General features: G+C 38.8%; 1 long non-coding RNA gene across 1 annotated transcript; it reads left to right on the top strand.

Annotated features, from left to right (window-relative positions):
- Positions 1–568: 568 nt before the first annotated feature.
- LOC117956631 lies at positions 569–20,374 on the top strand. The gene is made up of 3 exons (XR_004659325.1): positions 569–593; positions 10,054–10,058; positions 20,166–20,374. It is a non-coding gene; the product is annotated as an uncharacterized LOC117956631 (long non-coding RNA).
- Positions 20,375–22,081: the final 1,707 nt, after the last annotated feature.

Below are 22,081 nucleotides of genomic sequence, written 5' to 3'. Positions count from 1 at the left end.
TGTTAATTGTGTTTAGGGTTCTGAAAATGTGACAACTGGTTTGACAAACGCTTGTTAGCGACTGAAAAAAACTGTAATTATTTTGACTGATTAATCACCGTTTGGAGGTCACATATAGTGATGTGCTGAATGTACCATGTGGTGTGAGTATTGTACTTAGTTTTGACCATTGTAAGTTTGTTTCAGTGAATGTGCCAAAGCGATTGAGAAGAACTGTATTAAAACACTAGCCAGTTGAGCAGTCTTTGTGACTGAAGCTCCTGCCATTCGTGCCCCAACAATAGACACTCTTACAAAATCACTTTTCCTCCTTTGTTATCTTGATAAAGAATGACAATCAACTGGGCCTGCTCAGCATTTTCTACAAGCCACAGAGCTAATGTCTGTAAATTGCTTAAAAAGGCTTTAAAGGGCTCATATTATGCTCACTTTCGGGTTCATATTTGTGCCAGAATGGGTTTACATTGTTCAATAAAAAAAAAAAAAAAACATATACAGGACATTGCTGCAGATCCTCTTTTCACCCTGTGTGTTCAGGTCTCTGTTTTAGCTACAGAGTGAGACATCTCACTTCTATACTATCTTTGTTGGGAGTTGCAGATGAGCAGTAGCTAGGTAAGATCACATCAGTTAGTCAGTTAACTCTTTCTCCCACTTTGGTCAGTACAAGGCAGGATTAGTTAGGAGACTTCTTCTAAACAAGGGTGCGCTTGTGGAATACCTGCAGAGCAGGGAGATGTACTGTAAGCAGTTCTTTTTTAGATTATGGTGTTCCTTCCAAACACTGGAAATACTATGTACAATATTAATTTAATAGGCTACAGCAATTCCATGAACTGCAGCCTCAGAAATGGCCACTGAGATAATTCAACATCTTTCTGACAAATCGTCAGTAAAAACTGAATTACAGTTTTCTTTCGATTGCTAAACAACAGTGAGCACAACTGGAGCTACATGTGCAAAACTCTAACTACAGTCTGCACTACAGTCACCTGAGCAAAACAGTTCACATCTCCTGCAAAACAACAACACAACTCTGAATACACATTACTTTCTGAAAAACAGTAAGAACACAGTTTTACTATAGTAAAGGTAATGTTTTTCACAATTTGTTTTTATAGCTGTGTATGTAACCTCAGACATCAGATCTGGGCATTTTGGAATCTTTGCTCTTTTACCTGTTTTTCTACAAACGGTACAGTGTATAATGGTTTGTAATTCTTAGTTGGTGTGTGTCTACAAAAAAAACCGGATGTGTTCAATAACAAGTCTAAAACAAGATGTCATTGTCATCTCTATGTCATTGTTAGACATAGAGATTTGAAAACTGTGTTTAAGCATTGAACAATGAACTAGAGTTTGGTCCACATGAACTGCTGCTGTGCAGACTGTAGTTTGAGTTTTGCACATGTGACTCCAGTTGTGCCCACTGTCATTTAGCAAAAAAAACAAACATAAAACAATAATTCAGAAATTGACAGAAATTGTCACAGGTAAGTTCAGCCACAACATCCTCTTGAATGCAGTTGTTAGAAACTTGGTATAACTGTACTTGCAGGGCTTGCAGGCAAACTGCTGTAGTTAGTGTACTATCACTAACATGCTAGCCAGTTACAAAAGTTTTGAATCTAGCAAGCCTAGTTAGTCAACTAGCTCAGTCGGTCAATAATGGGACAATTAGGTCTACAGCATCAGAGCAACACGGCTACACAGCTAATAGGTTATGGTAGCTTTCTCTCTTTTAAACTCATTCTGACTCTGTGTTCCCTCAAAGGGCAAAACTGTCAAGACAATTTGCTATCAGTCTATCCTGATAAGCTTGACAAAAGTAGGATTTTTGAATGGGTATGGCATGTGTTGCCTTAGATTGCACAGGTGTACTAAATTAAATTTACTATTCAGCATAAAACATAACATGTTTAAAATAAGGCAGCAGATCAATGTGTAAACACAACATGCAGACATGCACTATGATCACCTTATAAAGTTGTTTTGGTGAAAGTGTTAGCAAGATGTTGCCTGTTTACAAATAGCAACACGGAGCTGTTACATGAAGACATGGAGCAACATTAGCATTCATTGGGAGTCTCTGGTGTTAGACTACATGGGCTGTGACTGTCTTTCCATCCTGTTGCTGTTTTTTTATGTGCAAATTTCACTTTGATCTGTCCTTTCAATGGCTATATGAGAGTTGATTCATGCACAGTTATAGTTCATGCATCATCAAGCAGCTGGATTACCATATGTGACGCAAAATGCCATAAAAACTCTATGAGTCATAGTTTGATTAAGGCATATATGTCTAAAGTGCCCTTTAACGCTGAGATTAAATCCAATGTAATTCAAAACCATGGCCTTATTTGGGTTAAGCTAATTTGAACCTGATGTTTATGTGTCAGAGTGAATCTTTTTAATTGAAATCATGTCAGATTATTGCTTTTAACATTGTCACTTTGTACATTATACCTTTACATTGTGGGAGAGGAGGGTAACCAACTTTTTAAGGTGGGTGGGTTTGTGTATTCGTGTCAAAGAGACAGAGAACAATTAAGACAGAGGTTGGGTATTTGAGCGGTGGGTTAATAAACAGATGCTCATAAGTGTCGACGTGTACATTATGCTTGTGTATGTGGTGTAGCTCAGTTGTCTTCTGCTGGTGTGTGGGCAAAGCCTGAAAGCAACACTAATGAATGAAATCACTGTGCATTATTTATAAAGAAACAGTTGTTGCAAGTAGAAGTACATAAATGCACACACAAGTATGAATGAGTACCTCCCACTCAGAGCATTAGTTCATTCTGATGTCAGTGCATCAGTCAGTCAGTCAGTCAGTTACTTGGAGAGTTAAAGAATCACTTTGATGTCAGTCAATTCATCTGTTAGCCAATCACACTTTTTTAGCTATGCTAGTGGCATTGCTCTACAGATGGTAATGTCGGTTGGTCAGTCTGTTGATTGGTTGGTTGGTCCACACTAAAATACCTCAACAAATCTTGGATGGATTGCCCTGAAATACCCATGATCCCAAAACTAAACACTTCTGTGAGTCCTTTGACTTTTCCTCTAGTGCCACCCTCAGGTACATATTTGAAGATCAAGATTTGAATAGACATTCATTGTCTACAGAGGATATACCATAACAGCTTAGGCAATTCTCTGACTTTGCCACTACCGCCTCCATAAAGTTAAAATTTGTAGTTTCAAGTGAACTGTCTTACAGTTTTTTTTATTTCTAAACAAGAGTGGGCACAACTGGGGCCACATGTGCAAAACTCTAACTTCAGTCTGCACTACCAAGAGTCACCTGAGATTAACAGTTCACATCTCCGGCAAAACACATTCTAAGCAACACAACTCTTAACACACGTCTCAAAACAGGCTCAGTGCAGCCAAACACAATGCACAACATTCACTGAGATAACACACACTGTCACTCAGAACACATAGAGTAAAAACACAGCATCAAACATGAATACCGAAAATATTAACTTTTCATCTTTACAGATTGAACAATTTGAGTGACTTCACACTACTACAATAGAAGATTTACATTTTGTAATATACCAATTTTTAAGTGACGTAAACAAGAAGGAATAAAATCATCATCATTCTCAGATGTTAGCATTGTATAAATTATTAGTTAGCTACCACGATGCTTAAGTGGCATCCTGGCATACGTTTTTACGTCTAGAAAAGAATGAGACAAATATTGTAAGCAGCTGTCTTTGCTGAAAGGTAGAAGAAGACAAAGTCCAAAGGAGAAACTCAAAGTTGCAATATTCAACATGCTGTTTGAGGTAGCAGCTCCAGCAAGGGACCCCGAACTTCCCTTTCCCGAGCCACATTAACCAGCTCCAACTGGGGGATCCCAAGGCATTCGCAGGCCAGGTTTGAGGTAAAATCCCTCCACCTAGTCCTGGGTCTTCCTCGAGGCCTCCTCCCAGGTTTTTTTTTTTTTAATCATTCCTGTTCAAGCAAAATCCTGTCTAGAGCGATGGATTTGTGATGCACTATCCAGTACACAATATCAGGCATCTTTAAAGTTTCCATTGCCGTTCCATCTGTACTAAAGTATGGTCAAGGCTTTAAGCTAAATGCTCTTTGAGCTACGCCTCTGCTGCTCTGTATGGTCATAATTCATCTTGCTTTGTGATGCTCTGTTATAAGTTTAGACAAGTATTAAATAGAAACAATCCAAAACTTTTTAATAGTGGCAGTCAAGAACACAGGAACTAGAAATATGGCCATAAAGCAAATGAGGGACAAAAATGAATCATTCAGGTTTGTTTTTTCCCCCCACACACCGGTTTTATCATTTTCACCAGATAAAAGATAGATAAAACCCCTTTTACAGTATATCTTAAATTCAAATAGGATCATCTATCTGTGTGAGGAAAACAGAGAGAGAAAACAGAGAGTAGAGAATTCGTGGTAAAACTCTCTGTTACACAAAGACACTCGCACACGCACACAGGCACGCACGCACATACACACACACACACACACACGCACACACACACACACACACACACACACACACACACACAAACACACAGTTAATCTCATATGGCCTTGTGTTGTTGTGTTGAGGGAGGATTCACATGCAGCTTGAGTTTAGCCTTGAAGGAAAGAGGGCTGTTGTTATGGTAGTATTATCAATAGTATGGTGCAGTATTTCAAAACTCCAAGTACTAGACTCCCAACTGATCTTACTTGTAAAACATTAAATCTTGCATTCAAATAAAGTGAGTCTCCTTTTATTTGGCTTGTAAACATCTTCACTACAAGACCAATGTTTCAACCCAAATTTCTGGTGAAATACAATAAGTACATTTGTAACAGTAATTCACCTAAACTCATTACAGTTCAGTTTTTCAGTTACATTATTGTAACAATCACTTAGTCCAAGACCAAACAATGTAAGATACATGTTTCAAAATTACCCTTTGAAGTGCTAAAGATCTGTTTGCTTCCCTGTTTTCACATTACACTAGGTAAAAATGTAACTGTACATTACCCATCAAATTCAATAAAAAAACATTTCCATAATCCCTGTCCCATAATCAGAAGTGTAATAAATGAAAACATCTTCCCCAATCGTTGTTGCAACAAACCTTTACTGTATTGCAACATTACTGTAAGGTTTTGTCTAATCAATTACTGTAAAGAAAAACACTAACAAAACTGAAAGAAAATAGTTTTCTGTAAATATTGTAAAAGCCTTCTGTAGTATGCACTACACTAATCTGCATTCATTTGGTCTTCAGGATTTGGCCATAAATTCTTGTCCGTTTTTATAGTTCATGGACTTTGGGAAAAATCCTCTTGAATGAGTCCAAGCTTGACACTGGTCTGCAGTGATGTCATAACAAGCCTCACCCACCCTATTATATTGTACACACTGTAATTATTGCAGTGGTCCTTTGCGACCGTAAATTACGTACACTAAGTTTGAGGGTCACACACAAATCTCACACCTTATAGTGGTGATTCTATATTTTTGCATTAGACTATTTCAGGCAAAATAAACAACTATACTTACAATAAATGACGCACATGTCACAATGACAAATAGTTTTGAACAATGAACATAGTGTTAGAAAATTCTATCCAAAGCGATGCATGCACTTTGTATGACCGTTGTGTATTCAAATGTAAAACTGGTCTTTCTAGATGTTTACACAGTCAATGTCAGATGTACAAAGTTGTGAAAAGAGGTCATTTTTGATGATATGTTGGTTTGTTTATACTTAAGGTAGTGAAATATGACCATACTATGATGATACTTTATTGATTGGACAATTGTACACGCACGCACAGTTGCACACGCATGCACAATTGCACACACACAGACGCAGTTCATTTTATATGGCCTTGTTGTATGACCTTGTTGTCACACATGGACTGCATACCTGAACTCATCTAGACATTACCTAGACCTGCATGTGAGACCGCACAAGTCCAAATCAGTTGGACCGGACATTAAACTGAAATAACCCTGCCTGTTCCCAAGTAGTAATGTCAGCAGGTCATTGTCTGGAAGAAAACAACATCCGAAGGTGAAGAAGAAGGGGGATTTACAAGAAGACAACAAAGAAAAAGTCTAACTGGAGAGACGAGGAGATTAAGGAACTTCTTCAATATCGATGATGCCCAGCCCCGAAATCATCAGATAAATTCAAGGAACAGCAAAAGGCTTGGTCTCCAAAATCTGCCTTTTTGCAATTGGGGACACAACACACGCAATGCACACACACACACACACACACACACACACACACACACACACACACACACACACACACACACACACACACACATGCTTATGTGTTCTTTGTCACATGCAGAAACTGCACAAACAAGACACAAATCTTTCATTTCTTTCTGCTAGTTGGTTTTCATTTTGTGTATGAGTGTGTTTCTGCATGTGTGTGTGTGTGTGTGTGTGTGTGTATTTTAATTAGTGGTTTGCAAATGTTTGATCATTCATGTAAAGGGTTTAAAAACATGCTCAAAGGAAGGATTGATTATGTGCTTTAAACTGACATCCAACACATTTGTGGCCTTGACAAGCAGCCCGGGGACGAGCAGTAAATGAGATTGTGTTTTACTGGCATGTCACGCAAGTGCACACAAATACAAACACACGCACGCACAGACGCATACATGCACATGGATGGGGGAGGAAAAACCCTTATTTGTAACTGAGTGCTGAAATTCAACATGTGCTCATAAAAGCACTGTCAGAAATGCAATGCGATATATAGTACAACATTTGTCATGTCATGCACCATGTAAAAAGGAGAATACTATTTGGTGTTGACAAATGTGTATGTGTGTTTTTGTGTGTGGGCTTAGATTGCAACTTCCATTACAGGAGACATTCTTATTTGTCTGCACTCTGTCATATTGTTTTTCAAATTGTAGTAATTGCAAAGTAAATCTTAATTTAATTTGAGCTCGCTATTGCTTCAAAGCTATTTCCCAGTAAATGTAACACATTTTGTCCCCTGCTGCTTGAAACACCCATTTTGCTCATGCAAAGGTAAAAGGAATCTTTTCACACCATTTTAGAAGAAATTGAAATGAAACCTATAAAAAAGCACAGCTTTTCTTGTCTCTAGAGATTTTACCACTTATTCAGAGCCAATGAAGATGATGTTTAGTGGATGACTAAAGTGAGAGCAGAAGGAAGGAAACGGTTTGTATTTTTCACATTAACTCTTTTTCAAACTAAAGAGGATTTATCTATTGTTTATCTTGCTTTACATTTAAGATTGTATCTTCCCTGTTCAATACCTGGCAGTGAGATCCAGTTAAGTGCAGTTTAAATATACATGTCTGCCAGGTGACTCACAGTTGATACCTTACATTTGCACATGGTTCTTTTCTTTACGAGTACCTAAATAATATTATCATACATGTTCTGATACAGATTAATAAATCAACAACTGCAAATTTTGGTCTGACTGCAGCTCAAGGGCTATTTGAACATATGCAGAATGATGACTGTGTCCAAAATCATTTCCTACCTACTATGCAGTGGAACAGATTTACTGCCCACGTCTTCTAAATGTTAGAAAGAGCCCTCAAAGATCCCCACAATGAAATAGTGACATACAAAAAGAAGTGTCCATGGCATTTACCTGAGAATCCCAGAGTCCCTCCAACCACCAATCAGTGTTGAGTTGGATGTTATTCCTATTTAACTCCACCCAACTTCAAACAGTCTAGTTAGGGGTTTGGCTGAGGCTGTTAGCTATTCATTCATTATGACAGGAGCAAAGCAAATAATAAGCGAACAAAGTATAACAGCGCCAAATTCCATATGAGGAGGAAGGTTGGGGCAGTGGATAGGTCAAACAAACACAGGACTTCGGTCCTGTCCTGTACTAAGTAATTTTGATGCCTAAACACAAGCCAAAAGTTAACAATGTGTTTAAAACCACAACATTCTCTGGTTTAGATATGGGGACAGAAAATGCCCCTGTTAGTAGTATTAGAGGGCAGGAATAAATTACCTATATCGTCATGTTGCTTTGAGGACTTGTTGGTTTAGCTATGAGTTTGACCATAAACTTGGTTTAAGAGAATATGGCTTAAAAAGATCAGAAACATAGTGCAGGTCTATAGCATGTCCTTAACTTTAGCTAGATGAAATTCAGCGTTAAGTTAAATTTGTTTGAGAAGATGGAAAACACTTTCTTAAATCCTAATTTTGCAAACAACTGTATACACCACAAAAAAAGGGAAATAATGAATTGTCTGCCAGCCATTTAAATCAGTACTTATTCTAGTCCACTGGGCACAGACATAACACAGCTTGAGCCAATAATAGACACACTGACCCAGGCTGGAGGCCTAGGTCTCTCCTAATTATTACACTACTCATGCTTGTGCAGAGCAGGCTGAACTGTAGCCTGTGAGAAAACACACAAATGCATACTCAAATGCAATTTTTAAATCCCCACACATATTATTCATAACAGTGAAAGGTGAGCTATGCTGAAGGTTCACAAATCCCAGAGTGAGCTGTTTTTTTTGTTTTTTTTATCCCAGATGAGATGTTCAATCCTGGGCATCCATTCTTCCAACAGCCCTTCCTCCCATTACCCTCACAAATCTACACCATACATCCTCTCCTTATCATTTGTAGCATTAACTGTCGCCGTACTGTTGTGTACTATCTGCACAAACAGGCTCTTCCTGTTTTTCTCTCCCACACATGCACATTCTCCTTACACGCAGACTCACATTAGGACAATAAAGAGAGTTATAAATGATCTAATATCAGCAGTAGGTCAGACGCACGATGATAAAATCCTGTCTATGATGCTTTTCTTTTTTTAGATTATTCCTTGCAAACATATTCATAACTTCCCCACATAGTTATTATTATTATTGGTATTATCATGTTATTTTAAGACCTCCTAGTATGTAGCCTTGGCAGTTATCCATCTTATGAATGAGATCAGACTATTCACAGCAGTCTACACAAGTACAACTGTCTATAAATTGAAAAAAGGCTTTTAATATCAGTAACATTTCATTGTAATCAACTGGGAAAATAAAGGCAATAATGAATATTAGACTATTTGTGGGTTCCATCACAAATGCTATTTGGATTTTCTTTTGCCCACAGACTAGCCACAGTTGCTTCTGCCCACCCTCATAGCAGCAGTCGTAGCAGTTTGGGAACTAGAGCGTGTGCAGTACCTCATGGGAGGCTGAATAGCAGGATATGAATCTTAAAAAAATTTGAATTTATGTAAATTGTCATGCACGTAGAAGGATGAGAGGGCTTCCTCATGAGCAGAAATGCAAATTGGTACTTTTTAGTGTCAAATGTGTCACAGGAAGTCTTAGTCAGTATACAAAAATGTAATAGGAATGAAATTGTTGGAGAGCTTTAAAGCCGGCGGGCTTTAGTAACTCACTGTGCAGCTGCTTAACACACCAGTCCATGTTCAGTGGAGCCAAAGAAAAGGGTGTTCTGATGATGACTACAGGTAATGACATGTATTTCTGGATTTTATTGATAGCCGCTAATGTCAAATCCTTGTGGCACAATGCAAGTAGGAGGAACATTGCCACCTAATGCACATGCAAAAAGCTGTAATTTAACCAAACCACCATTTTTTTCCAATTAACCCAATGTTTCATATAGTCCAGTCAAGTTGGCTATTCACACATCCAGGAGATGTGTGACTAGCATGATTCCGCCTACCTGATGAATGTACAATCTCTACAATATCCATTCTTCTTTTTGCTCTATTTTTGGTCTCCACCAACTCCTGAGAAAAATGTATGTATCTTATTTATTTTGTGACTGGAAACAGTTGACTACTGCGTCTGGAAACAACGCTGATGAGAGCAATGACAGGGAACCAAAACAATTCATCTGCAGAGATAAAACCAAAACAGTGAGCTAATGCAAAAATGCTCCCTAGATAGATGAAAAAATTACGGTAGCTGTAGAGTTACATTCTCTTTAGTTGAGAATATCACAATCTCAGTGTCCTGACTGGCAAGAGAGTTGACTCATGCAGATAGGTTTAGTTTTACTTGTTGAGCTTTGGAGATATCTTTCGTCTACCGCCAACTTAATGGAGGTAAGTGGATTTGGATTTGTGCTCTTCAAAACAGTGATATTTTTTCAAACTTAAAAACGTTCCTTTCTCTGGCAGAAAGTAATTACAATGAAAATTGTTCACAGTGAGGTCTGTGTTTTAAGACATTGTTTCTGGAAAATGTTTCTTTCAACACTTTGAAAGCCGTAAATGAAAATCCATGAATCTCAATTGCACTGGGGTGTATGCAGACATGTCAGAGAGTGATATTTTAAAGGCTGAGCAGATCAAACCTAAGATATTTGCATGAAGTGGTGTGATTTAGGTGAACCAAATAGTGAAGACACACTTTTTTTTAACTAAACACTACTATATACTGCTGCTCTGGAAAGAGTTTAAATTGTCAGATTGATCATTTTGTAAATTGTAGGCTTTTGGGATTCCTTCAGCATGGCAGCGAGGCAAAGATTGCGGATTTCTCTGAAAGATTCTTGGATATTAAATCACAGGACATCTGCTGCTACTAATGCTTTCCCTGAGGACTTACAATGACTGAATATTAAGGAATGAGTGGCCATGGTGTAAATTATAAAAACACTGAGTTTATATTAAATTATATTCATGTCCGCACTGATATTCTTAAGCATAACCTTTGTCTTTTCTAAGGCATGTGTGTTTTTAGGAGAGAAAACACATTCATAAACAAAATCATAACACACTGACCTTCAACCAAACACATGCTTGGGATCATACAGTTAATACAATTTTATGGTTGACCTTTTACCCATGGACCCTGCACTCTCGGAAAGAGCTTCTCGGCAGCAATAATACCAACATAAATTCCTGCATAGTTTTGTTTCATTTCTGTTAAAATGGTAAAACAACAGCCTGTAGCTGAGCCTTTCATAACTGCTCCCAGTTCATTGTATCCACAACTCAATCCGTCTTCATATTCGTTGTGTGTTTGTGCACCAAGGTTTGTTGCAATTAGACGATAAAATTAGGTTATTCTGTGGGCTCCAAGCTAAAGTTAATATTCTCACAACTCCTGTTACACAAAGATGTCACAGGTTATTTTTTTGTGTGCGTTTGTTTGTGTGTGTATTTGCAAATGCAACTGAGTATGTGTGTATGCATTGTAAAGTACCAATGCATAAACAGACATTGATCAAGCGTCTTTTGAATTCAAATTTGATCATCCAAGAGACACAAACAATGCTCAATGGAGACACACACTAAAGAATAGAATAATTGATTGTTGTCTATAGATTTGTACGTTAAAATGCACGGAAACATTAAGTGTTTGTACACACACACATAAGCACACAGAGTGTGGGCCGGCGCTCTACATCCCTGAGTGCATATCATTTTAGTAAAAATACACACAGCCCCTTACAGCATAGGCCTCTTACAATATAACTAACTAACAGACAGCACTCGAGAATAGAATGAGAGGATATGGCACATTTCTTGAATGTTTCCGCCAAATCTACAAAACAACCTTTTACCATTTGATAAATAAGCTTAATAAAATGAATAAACACAGAGCGCCGATAAACAGAGGCAGTGTGATTTTACAACAGAATGTGAAACAATTTCTGTGATCATCGCTGAAATGTGCTGTAAAGAAAGAAAAGTGTAATCTGAAAAGGAGCTTTTCTTGTGCAGCTTCAGGCTATTATGTGTATACTCTGTGTTCACAGTGCAAGCACTAATACAACATGACTCCCAGACTGAAGGTGTTGTATACGACTTTCTGCCTAAAGTCACAAAGACTTTTCTCTTGTTATGTTTCTCCTCTTTTTATTGTATGCACTGTATAGGACTATTGTCGTGATCACTCTGCTCCTGCACTAAAATGTGTTTTTGTCAGTTTTTTTAATTTTTGTATTGCTTTAGTGTGGATAAATGTCAGCCTTTGCTTTCCGAAGAGGCCATATGAAGCCTGAACTCTGCGCCAATCCAGCAAGAGGTTCCTGCCAAGGTCCCCTCTCAGGGCATTGGGAAAAAAATCCAATGCCACAATAAGTGTGGCTCCAATCTGGAGGGGTCATGTGTGTGTTACCTTCAATATTGCCATTCCTGCAGTGTTACCTGCCATGGTAATTTCAGGGGAAATGGAGAGATCTTTCTCCTGTTAATGGAATGTAGCCCAGTTCTATCACAGCTGATAGGGAAGTCAAATTTATTCATAAAGCACAATGCTTAGTTTGAGGAACTTTTCAAAGTGCTTTGCAAACGAGAATTTATTTAATTCAAACTTTGAAAAACTTTTAAACTTCAATCACAAAGTAATTGATAGGTTCATACTCTCAGCCAAGGTCAGGGTAAAAATACATCTATATAATAGAATAACATTTCACAGAGACACAAAACTAGGGCATAAAAAAACGAATCATACCATACAATAGCATACTTAATACTAATTTAATCAACATGAAGCATATTATTTTAAGATAAAAGTAAAGCCTTTGATGACGTCTCATTTTCTTAAAGAGCCTTAGAAAGCGTGTTATCAGGATACTGTGAGTCATGAACCTTTCTTCATATCTGTCTAACAAATACAAAGTTCCTGCCACTGAAACTCATTCATAACATTAAATTCAACGATGTCTTTTTCTTTAAATGTCTTTTAATGGATATTAAGAATCACAGTGGCTTTTTATTTAAGCAAGACATATGTACATTATTATTATTATTATTGTTGTTTTTTTTAACATTTTGTACTAACAGAAAATGATGCAAGATGTGCACAGTTGTTGATGTCTCACTGGTGTCCACAATTTATTGCGATGTTTTCCAGCTGTGAGCTCAGCAGCTTTCTCATCAACTTCAACTTTAGTATTATCCCCAAGGAAATGTGGTCACAGGAATACACCGATGACAGCTACAATCAATAGTCAAGCACACAAAAGCAATAAAAAATACACAGTATATATTAAAATGATTAATTGTATATATATATATATATATATGTGTATGATATTTCATTGCATACATCATACAATGAAAACTGAATAATAAAGTAAAAAGAAAGTAACATTAAGACCAACTGTAAATCTGATGCCAAATAAAGTGCAGGTGTTAAAGTCTCTAATATATTAAGAGATTCAGTCTTATATTGGCGCCTTTATTCTGAGCATGCTGTAGGCAGCCTGAAGGAAGGAGATCAAACTCCCTATGAAGTGGGTGATCAGGGCAGTTATGATATATGAATCAGTTGAACTTTACTGATTTTAGAATAAATCTCTTGCTGCACCCAGATAACCTCACTGGCCATCGTGAACAGCCTGTTCTTATGCAGCAGACTGAGGCAACCAAACCGAGCAGTGTAATATAGCAACGCCACGTTTAAAAATCAAACCAATTTAGTATGCATACTTACATATATACTGTATATGATGGTATTTTGATTTTTTTCCACTGTTGCAGTGTGAAAACGCATCTGATTAGAAGTAATATGCAGTATGGAATTGGGATTTCCATGTTTAATTAAAACGTTTATTAAATTTGACAGACAGCTGGCAGGATATGTGGCGAGAGGGTCTCCAGCTGGTGTCCTAACACCACAAGGCCAATAGGACACCCCAGACTGGGACATAGTTTAGATAAAACTGAACCTATAAGTGCATTGTTGAGCTCCTTATTGAGACACATGTGCAGGATATGGGATTGGACACCAAACTGTTAGATTCAAATGAACAGCCTTGCAAGGAAAACAAACAAAAAACTGTATTTCTGGAGAGAAGGATAGTGGTGCTGCATGCATTAGAAGATCTTAGGAACATTAACACTTAGCTCTGCTGGTTCCCGACTTGCCTAAACATATTGAAACTCTTAGGTAAAACTGCCCTCTAGAGAGATGTGTGTATGTGTGTGGTTTTTAATTTTCAGTATTTAAATCCACTGAGAGAAAAGTAGGAGCCAAGTCTGTCCTAATATTCCTTTATGAGATTCTGTGTATTTCTCTCTGTTTGTTGGTGTATGAAGGTATAGCCGCAGGTAATCCTCAGGGGGGTTGTTATGCATAACTGAAAAGCCACAGTAAGCTGAAAGAAAACTTTCCCTAAATGCTGGTAAAATGCTTAGCCGGGAGTTTGACTGGAGACAATTATTCACAAAGTAGCAAGTAAGTAAAACTATACATACTGGGACAGAACAATTGAAATAACATGAATCAACATACTCGTGTAATTTCCAACAAAAAACAGCTGACAAAGCTTTACACATTTCCACATTTCCTTGTTAATTCAGGTTCAAAGTATAATTAAATTTTTTGGAACAAGCAGTTGAACAAACAATCCCACATTTTCTCATTCCCAACTTGTCAACTAGTGACGCTTGGCCATGGCTCTCAACATCAGCCACTGAAAAAATTCCCCCTGAGCGTCTGGTAAAGCTAACTGTCCCCTTCTTGTGCTGCATGTCAGTCAAACATTGGTCGCGGGTCTGGCTAGTCTACACAGCATTCCGGGATGGGAGAAAAACTAGCTCTGTTTTATTGGTATTTCTTTAAACCAATCACAATCATCTTGGGCGGCACTAAGCCCTTGGGGAGAAACTTATTTTATTGGAACATGTGTACAGTATGTTCAAAAGTTGTTTTATTCGTGGGAGAGAAAACTCAGATTGGAAAGATAGTCTAACTGGCTGTCTGTCTGAATTTACCCTGCAGAGATCTACATGCGTAGCAGCTAGAAATGTACTTCCGTTGATCCAGACTATCCACTTAGTAGCTGTTCTGGAGCTCCTTAAATTAGTATTGCTAGTAGAGTATTGCTCACACGTTGTTTTACCATGCGGAGAAATCCGTGCCTGTGCAATCACTGCTCAGTTTTGTGAACAGTCAATTGAATGACTTTCAAATTGAGTATAAAGCAATATTATTCGCTTAAATTAATTGTAATACAACTGCTAACTCTTGCTACGTCCAGTTTGGGTTCCACATTACATTACATTCAATTGAGAGTTTATCCAAAGTGACTTCCAATAAGTGCATTCAACCCATGAAGGTACAAACTCAGAACCAGGACTCACATAGAAGTACATTACCTTCAAACAAAGAGCGCATGTAAGTTCTATTTTTTCTTCCTTAATTATTTATTGATTTAATTTTAAGCATCATCTTTGCAGCCAAGGTGCAGTTGAAAGAGATGTGACAGGGTTTTTTGTTTTATCCATCCATTCATCCATACATCAATCCATCTTCATCCGCTTATCTGGTATCAGGTCGCGGGGGGAGCAGCTCCAGCAGGGGAACCAAAACTTCCCTTTTCCGAGCCACATTAACCAGCTCCTACTGGGGGATCCTGAGGCGTTCCCCTGCCAAGTTGGAGATATGATCCCTTCACCTAGTCCTGGGTCTTCCCCGAGGCCTCCTCCCAGTTGGACGTGCCTGGAACACCTCCCTAGGGAGGCGCCTAGGAGGCATCCTTAACAGATGGCCGAACCACCTCGACTGGCTCCTTTCGACGTGAAGGAGCACTGGCTCTACTCCGAGCTCCTCACGGATGACTGAGCTTCTCACCCTATCTCTAAGGGAGACACCAGCCACCCTCCTGAGGAAACCCATTTCGGCCGCTTGTACCCTGGATCTCGTACTTTTGACCGTGACCCAGCTTTCATGACCATAGGAGAGGGTAGGAACGAAAACTGAGCGGTAGATCGAGAGCTTTGCCTTCTAGCTCAGCTCTCTTTTCATCACATGGGTGCAATAAATTGAATGTAATACCGCAACCGCTGCGCCGATTCTCCGACCAATCTCCCGCTCCGTTGTCCCCTCACTTGCAAACAAGACCCCAAGGTATTTAAACTCCATCACATGGGGTAAGGACTCATTCCCCACCTGAAGAAGGCACTCCATCGGTTTCCTGCTGAGAACCATGGCTTTAGATTTAGAGGTGCTGATCCTCATCCCACACTTGGCTGAGAACCAATCCAGTGAGTGCTGAAGGTCACAGACCGATGATGCCATCAGGACCACATCATCCGCAAAGAGCAGCGATGAGCTCCACTGCCCACCAAACTGCAAACTCTCCCCACAACAGCCACGCCTCAATATCATGTCCTTAAATACTAAAACAGGACTGTTTTTGTTTTATTGGTTGTATTAAAAAGTTGTTATTTATTGTGATGATAATCGGTAATGCTTAGCATACACATATACAGACAGTGTGGTTTCAGAGATTCAGGGAGAAACTATGTATTATTCAACACTTCCATCAGACGTCCTGGACCACCAGCACTGAAATTAAACTAACACAAATTTTAAGCAACTGAGGTTTCAAATTGTGGTGATTGCCGCTGGGAAGGACTTTTCAATTGCAGAAAATGATGACTGTCTATCACTGTCCCCTGAAGAAAGGAGCGTTTGGACAGGCTGGATGGGGATTTGCCTGAGGCCCTACTAAGAAACAGAAGGAACAGCTGTGCTTGACACATACGCTGCACACAAATACCAGTGCAGGCACGCAGACAAAGACACATTCTGCTTTATAATAAATTAAATTTAAAGAGCTGATGGGGTTACCTTTCACAGGATTTGTATCGATGTAATAATATTGATTTCACGTGACAGAAAAAATGACGATTGATTGACTGATTGACATGGACACGTACATGCACATGCACACATCACTCAAACTGATCCTGTCTAGTGTTGCCTGCGGGCACATTTTTCCACATGACGGGTATAGGAGAAGCCCACAAGGCCGTCATATCATATCACAACCTCATTTCTCCTGCACTGCATGACTGGTGATAAAGACCTCACATGTGAGTTTCAAATTAGGTATGCTTTTTATGCCCACAACCAATTCAATCCTGTAAAATTTTGAAAAGAAAAGTTTTTGTTGTTATTCTACACCAATACACACACACTTAGCATATACTTTATATATATATATATATATATATATATATACTGTTTTTTTGTACTTTAGCGAGTTTTATCTTTAAGCTTTTCTGAGGGTTGTTTGTTAATTATCTGCTCTAGCTTTTCCAACATTTCAGACAGAGATATTGTTCATAACTACCTCAAAAGGCACACAAACTGACCACAAATATCCAAAACAACCCCAAAGAAAACAGAAATGACCAAAAAGAGACACAACACGACTTCAAAGAGATACAAAATCCCACAAGAGACAAAACTCCACAAAACAAACAAAATGCATGGGGGAAATATGTATATGTATTTGTTGTTCCTTCAGTAGATGAACTCTCTCTTTATAACCTCTTTCTCTGTTTGCTTACTTTCTCTATTTCAATAATTACATATTTGAAGAATAAATCATTAAATGGATCAATGTGTTTCTTTCTCTTTCTCACACTTGTGCATATGCACACAAACAGATGCAAGGTCTTAAGCGAAGTGTTAAGGTCCTGTGAGTTATGGCAGCCATTAAGTTTTCATATGAAGCGTTTATGCATATTGCTTCCTGTTGTTTCCACTGAAACAATTTGCTCTTCTCCTCGATCAGTGTTTACACTAACAGTAAAATGTCAAAGCAGATTCACGTTTGGTAGCGTGGTGGCTTGTAGTATGTCAGTGTTGTACTGGAAAGTTGAAGATAAAGTTGATGTAATATAGCGAATCGTCTATCTAACTAGAAGTGTACGACAGGATTTGGCATCCTGGTAGATAAAGTGTACTATAAAAAAGATAACCATCTCCATAACAGATGTTACCTCCCATACAATCTGATTCAGCCAGCCATCATCAAAACCATTCACTGTAAGAGGGGGAGCTGAAATCAAAGTGATTAAAAGGCTTAATGAAGTTGTGCAATACCTTGGACAGATGTCAGAAATACCTTTATCAGGCGCTGCAATATTTGTCAGCATCTGAAAGCAGATAATGAGAAGCTAGCTGGAAAGATTCCAGTCCAAAAGCATATACATAAGGGAGCCCAGAAAGCAGTTTGTGTTGGTAACTGTGGGCTATTTCTGATGGCTCCTACTACAAACACAGACAGTTGCTTCTTTATGGACGGACTGGAAATTTGGAATGTGCTCAGTAATCCAGTGTGATATATATTTATGCCAAGTCAAAGGCAGCTGGATTGAACAGGTTTTTCATCTAGACACACCTGCACACGTCCCGCTGCTTTTGACTCAGCACTTTTAGAAAATAACTTCCCAATCGGGGGGTGGGGGGGGGGGGGTCATGACCCACACAAGGAATTGTGAGATGAAGATCACAACGGTAGAAAATAAGAAAAGACTAACCAAGTACAATAGTCTGTGATACGAGGAGTCGCTCTTTCAATAAGCTCCACAGGTCTGGTTACACTAGTCTGGCAAAGCGAGACTAACCACAGAAGCAACATATGGTAATTAAAAACTGTCAGGAAGATTAATAATCTAGAAATATTTTCTTCTAGATGCACCTGCTGATGTTGTTTGTTATTTAAACAGCTCCAATCTGATGTGGAGGACTGATAAGACAACTTTTCTCAGACAATTGAGGAATAATGAGCTATGGTCTTCACTCCTTTTCTCCATGAAAAAGTGCTTTCTACACTGTTTGAAAAAATACAAATGAAAACGAAAAAACAACAATTGAAGCTCTGTCAAGAGCGTACCGAACACTAAAGCCCTATTGCTTGAAGGCAACAGCACTATTTTGACACATGCTTTTGCACAGAATGTGGCATCATTTGTGATGCCTCACAAAGCAATTAACAGCGCACACTCTGTGTTTTCAAGCCAAAAACTCAGTTTTCCCTGTCTTTACAGGAGTTTTACAAAAATATCCATATACATTGACAAAAGGCCAAAACGCGGAGAAAAAGCTGTTAAAAAATACCTATGCACGTGTGGACTAGGCCTAAATCTAGAGCTAAATATTATTCACATCTGATCTTACCAAAAACTGAAAAAATGTACAGAATGCAACTAGCTGTTCAATCTCTTAACTACCGAGGTTTCTTATAAATATTAATCAGGATATGAAAACTGTTCATGTCTGTGACAACAAACTATTCTAGCCTATAAAGTTAAGAAAGACTGAAAATCCTGCATATCCTGAAGTTAAAGAGGGAAGAGTGTAGGAGAAAGGAAGGAACAAGGGGAAAAGATTGCAGATTACCCTTTTAAAGGAAGGCAATGAGATAAGTGAGTGACACCTGGGATTGTGGGCGGAGCATAAAACACACCAGACAAACCGGAATGTAAGAACAGATGGGAGAGAGGAGAAATTAGGCTTAAAATCAAGTCTCTGAAACTGTTTTTATTTGCTCTAAAAGAAGAGTAGAGAAAAAGTACATTTGGAAGAATGTGAGTGCCTGTTTGTATGCAGGACCAGCAGGATTTCCCACGTGGGCAACCATGTGCTGCTAGAGTGCTGATCCCTGGAGTTGCTATGATTGATTCTTTTTTTGTGTTCAACTTTTGCTGCCTGGATTTAACCCTCACATTTTTCTTCTCTTCACGATATCTTATCATTTGCCCAAAGAAACCATCCACAATATGTCACCTGCTTTATAAGTCTCTCTCTTGGCTTATTGACACAGTTTGGTCTTTCAATTGTGTTTCAGAATTGAGAATAGCTCATTGTCGATTTGTAATTATTATTATTTTTTATTATTTGTTGTTTTTTCCCCAAAATATGATCATCTGTCTGTCCGTAGTTGTGCATTAAGACTAAATAAGGAACTGTACAAAAATGAGCAGGGGGGAGCGGAGGGTTAGAAAAGGGTAACAGTTATGCATTTTGTCTTTCAATGTGCTCATATTATGCTCATTTTCAGGTTACAATTGTATTTAGAGATTATATCAGAATAGATTTACATGGTTTAATTTTCACAAAAACACCACATTTGTTTGTACTACACATTGCTGTAGCTCTCTATTCAGCTACAGAGTGAAACATCTCTCTTCTGTTCAATCTTTGTTATGAGTCGCGTGTGCACTCAATCTTGTTTTAAGCCCCATTGAGCATACGTCTCCTTCCAGGCTGACTCAAGGCACCTAGCCCTAACCTCAACCCTAACCATAACCCTAACCAAAACCATTGCCTAATCCTAGTGCCTTCCAGGCAGCGCTGCTGATGTTGGGGGCTTTAAACACAGATAAACTGCACATACCTGGTAGCTAGATATTGACTACCACCCAGTCAGAAGCAGAGTATGAGGGCGTGCCATGCTAGCAGCTGGGGGAGCATTTTAACGTGTGTTACTAAGTGACGCACGTTCATCACGGAGATGAAGGCTGGACTACGATGGAGCTGTTGGGAGCAGTTTGTGAAACGTTTTTTTTTGTTGTTGGAGATGGTAAGTCCCTTTGGGGTAGACTTTAGGCTTTTTCACTTTTTAAACGTATAATGTGCAGAAAAAAGATTGTGAAGGTTGTGACTGAAAAAAAAAACACTAGGGAAAGGAACTGTCACAAGCAGCAGATGGTGTCAACAACAGGACGGAAAAAAATAATCTGTTGCTTATAGTTCAGCATGACATATTGCCAAAATACAGAATGTATTAAGAATTAAATGAGTCAACACCATCTCAAAGTCTTCATGCTCTGTCTATTTGAGTTCTTGCTAACTTCATACTGTTACATTGTTTTAAGTTACTGGGGTAGGAGCGAGTTAAAGTTTTTTGGTAAGCTGGTTTCAGGTATGCTGGGGATGATCTTGCTTTTAAAAAAAGTGAAACATAAGGTTCAGCTTGCTTTCTCACCCCAAACATGTTTGTACAGACATTAGTGATCTCTTTTATCTTATGAATTTGGGACAGAAGTGTGAATAATCTTCCCTGTAGTGACCAACTTTTACTTTAAACACGTGAATGGATATTTTATGTCTCCGTACGTGTGTCTACAAGCTACACACATCAAAATGTTTATTATTCAGACTTTATTGGTTAATGTGGTTGGATTCAATTTAAAGAAGAGGAAGTTGGATAACTGATTAATGAATGAGGCGTTCAAGCACACACATCGACACACACATGCACACGTTCATCCTCTGGTGAATATGTATCTAGTTCCTAGTGGGATGACAGACTGTTTTCAACCCCCTTTGATCTGTATGGCTGCTCCTGTATCCCCCCACTTCACATAAACACACACACACTCACACACACACACACACACACACACACACACGAGCAAACAAACACACTGTCCCTCTGAACCCCGGCCAAGATGGTGGGTCAGGAGCACACAAGGGGGTGAGCCGCTCTTCTCTAAGAGACGCTCCCTATGGCACCATTTTGATGCTACCAAACCATCACCCGCCCTTAGCAATCCATTGACTGCCATTCATTTTTGCGCCACTTTGACAGCGAATAACTTTACATCTGAAGCTTTTAAAGACTCTATTTTTTTCCTAAACAAACACAACAACGTAAAAGATTACCTTGTAGCTCATGTAATGACTCCGTGACTGTCGTTTTTGTAAAAATAGTCTAACGATTGTGTCATAACCACGCGACTTACTGTTGCACAGTAGAGGAATCACCGTTTAGTACACGGTAAGCTCGCAGACTGTTTGGACTTCCATTAGCTGTTTTAGTTTAATTACTAATGTTAACTAGCGTTTTAGTTAGCAATAATTAGCTTGTGCTTCTCTTATCTTCTTACATACATATACATGCTTTCCATCTCTGCAAGATTGGGAATAATTGAGATTTGTCTTTGCAACTTTCAGACACGTTGCTCACGTCACATCTACATCGTCAAGCTCAATTGGAGGGTGCGCAGTAACGCTCAGCCATCACTGTAAAAGTACTTCTAATATTCTTCACTGGTCTCGGTCCAGAACAACGGGATCTTTTTGTCCATTTCTTTAACTGTCAATGGGAGCACACAGTGTCCAAAACAGGACAGGAAATGGAGCTGGTCCATGTAGAAAACAGCATCAGCAAAACCTTGTTTACATGTTCAAGAGAGGGAAGAGATGGACACTGGGAGACAGAGAAATTGAGCAGAGGACAATGTGGAAAAATAACAGCTGTGGAGAGTGTGGTATCTGTCAAGCCTTTCTAGCACTGCTACAGAGATTCTTTGTT

The sequence above is a fragment of the Etheostoma cragini genome, chromosome 2 (assembly GCF_013103735.1).
Source record: "Etheostoma cragini isolate CJK2018 chromosome 2, CSU_Ecrag_1.0, whole genome shotgun sequence".
Taxonomy (NCBI): domain Eukaryota; kingdom Metazoa; phylum Chordata; class Actinopteri; order Perciformes; family Percidae; genus Etheostoma; species Etheostoma cragini.
Note: the sequence above shows the minus strand (reverse complement) of the source record. Positions and strands in the feature narration are given on the sequence as shown.